Below are 3,135 nucleotides of genomic sequence, written 5' to 3'. Positions count from 1 at the left end.
CCCTCATGCAGCAGCTTGTATACAGCGTCTTTCACTTCACTTGGATCACATTTTCCGTTCCGTAACCACACCTACCTGTACTTTTAATTGGGAAGAGGGAGTGTCTTGCATACGGAAAGATTGTTCCGTGATCCAAGTGAGATGAAAGACGCTGTAGGGCCGTTCGATACTCTCTTTATACCGTGCTTTGCAGGTTGCTTGACCTTGCAAACTTGTAATCACGTGACTTTCCCCATACTAATAATACATGTCACGTGAGCAGGAAGTAAGAAAATTGGGTCAAGCAACCTGCAAAGCACGGTATTATATACTCTTGATGGTAGTCATTCCAACATCAAAAAGGGGAGGAGTCTGGCTATGCTAGACTATGAGAAAAGGGGGTTATGGCATGTCTACATGTAAATATACATGTACAATTGATTACATAGTTAGTACTTAGCATGAGTTATCATTTCAGTTTTATATCTCAAATAGCCAGATTCCTACCCTTTTTAACATGAGACTAGTTTTCTAGTAATGTGATAATTGTATAACTGCTTCTTCTAGTCAATTCACCTTGCCCCCAGTTAGTATAGTGTAAAATAAATGGAACTTACGGAAGTAAAAAAATGGAGCAAGCCCCTAAGCTAGTAAAGCATTGATAACTGCATGTAGCAAAGCATTGTTTCTATTCATAGCTGCATTAGGTAGCTATAAATTTTACATGTATACCATATCTTTTATCTAAAAATGTCTCAAGCAGCAGAAGCAAGTGTGGTTACCAGTGATTTCTACAGCGTTTTTAATAAACTATAGCATACCTACAATCCAGTGCAATGTCCAAAAAGCCTTGGGGTAGGGCACAAGACTCACATAACTAAATATTACAATTGTTGAGTTAATTTTTCAATGACCCATTCAAATGAAACTGTGAAAGTATATCAAAAGGATATGGATAGGTGTTGCATTTTTTGTTTTAGAAGGATTATGCAAATACAAAGATCAATTTTAACCCTTAAAAATAATACCTTCATCAAATTGTACTGGTTTGTATCTAATAACAAACAATCATTCACTAGTTTTTCCCTATTATCCAGTCCACCAATCACTACTAGTGTAGGTGAGGTAGAGACACCACTGATAATAGTACTGGCATGACCATATCTCTTAGACCACAGTCCATCATTAGGTATTGCTCCTTGTTTAAGACACTCCCAGTTCTAAAATAAAAGATAATTATTAGTACTGAGACTATAGCCGAGTTATTGGAATTATCTTATACTAGAAAGAATGTAAAACATTAAGGGGCTCCATGGCCACACCTCCCAGTCACACCCCAAATGTATGCATGCATACATACATACATACATACATACATACATACAGGCTCGCAAGTCAAAGCATCATTCAGAGTCATCAGAAGCAGACGAGGAAACACTTCATATCCCCGAATGTGCTCAAGTTAACTTTTTGTCACTTAATGGAACACCTGGTCTACAGATTGGATCTGTATCAGGAGCACGTACATGGACACTTATTGCTGCTAGAACAAGATTTAAAATGACAATGCTAGATAGTTAAGATAGTTTAGTATTTAGTATTATGGCCGGCTACTCCACAAGTTGGTGCTAGACCCTCAACACTGCACAAATCTCTATAATTGCATGATTATCACTGTTTTCTTCTCTTGTTTAGTGTGTTGTAAAGTTTCTGTAGGCATACTGGCGTATCATAAGCAAGCATTATCCTGGAGGCAGAAGCCTTTGTGCTAGCTTGATTGCAAAAGTCAATATAATATAACTATGCTATATTACATGTATGCATGCATGTTAACTTACTATATTGTTATGCGATAATTGAAACAAGTAGATACCTTTAGTAGCAATACCACAGTCAGTTGATGCTCCTCCATACATAATTCCTTTATTATGATTGATCCTTTCAATTATAAAATTGCTGATTGGTGGACAACACTGTCCACTGACAGATGGAATAGTCCATTGTCCTAAAGAGGTACATGTAACTATAGAATTATTGATAATAATTAATATAAAAATAGTTTTAATAATAATGAATTGTAATTGTTAGGATATGACATAATTATTGCATTTTGTCATAATTAGCTAACATGATCTGCCAGAACAAATTATTAGCGATGCAATTTATTTATTTATTTAGGCCTTGTTTACACGACTATGCTGGCCCAAACTGCATTGTTTTTGCTATTACTGCTTTCAGGTGTTTACAGTAGTCGAGTAAACATGGCCTTAATTTCAAAACAAGAGTACATGTACTCTTGTTCAAAACTAATGTGACTAAATCAACCTTTTGAATGAGTCACTTACCACTGGACAGGTTGTAGATATTCTGTTCATTAGTTCTAACACGATCATCCCGACAAGGTATCTTAATGTACTCAAATTGATGATGATACTGTGTAATGCATGTAGTTGATACAGGAGCCATTCCACCAATAACCAGTAACTGTTGAGGTTCACTTTCACTTCCCATTACTATCATACCACCATAGCCTCTCTTAGTCACAAAATTGTTATCAGTGGATTGTAATTCATTCCATTGAAGAGTTAAAGTGTCTAAACAGTTCAAACTGTTATGGTAGCAGGTGTCATGGCCACAATAGCCACCAAAATAATAAATATTATTATTAATGGTGGTACAGGAGACTCCTATGATACCCAACGGAGGAGTACCACTAGTAGGTCGAGAGGACCAAACACCAGATAATAAGTTAAATGCATCTATAGCAGAAGTACATTGTCTCTTTATAGGAGAATTGTGCGACTTAATATCTAAATCTTCCTTGTCCCCTCCCCAGCAGTACAGGACCTTTCCTACTATTGCAGCTGTATGCTGAGTCGTCCACACATCTGAATCTTTTAGAGACCAGGTTACCCTGCCTTCTCTGTCGACGTCCATCTAGCTAGCTCGACACAAGCTTTCTACTATGGTGGCCCGGAGGTATAATCCGTCGTCGGGTACGGGAAAAGATGCCGTTATCGGAGCCGTTCAAAAAGTGATCGGCCCCGTTCAAAAATGACCGGGTACGATAGAATTTAAAAAGGGCGGGGTGTAAGGGGCGGGCACAAGCAAAAACATGTCCGGTATATCTGAGAGAGAGCTCAATGGTACGTAATA

The sequence above is a fragment of the Amphimedon queenslandica genome, unplaced genomic scaffold, assembly GCF_000090795.2.
Source record: "Amphimedon queenslandica unplaced genomic scaffold, v1.1 AMPQUscaffold_12673, whole genome shotgun sequence".
In the NCBI taxonomy this organism is placed as follows: Eukaryota; Metazoa; Porifera; class Demospongiae; order Haplosclerida; family Niphatidae; genus Amphimedon; species Amphimedon queenslandica.
Note: the sequence above shows the minus strand (reverse complement) of the source record.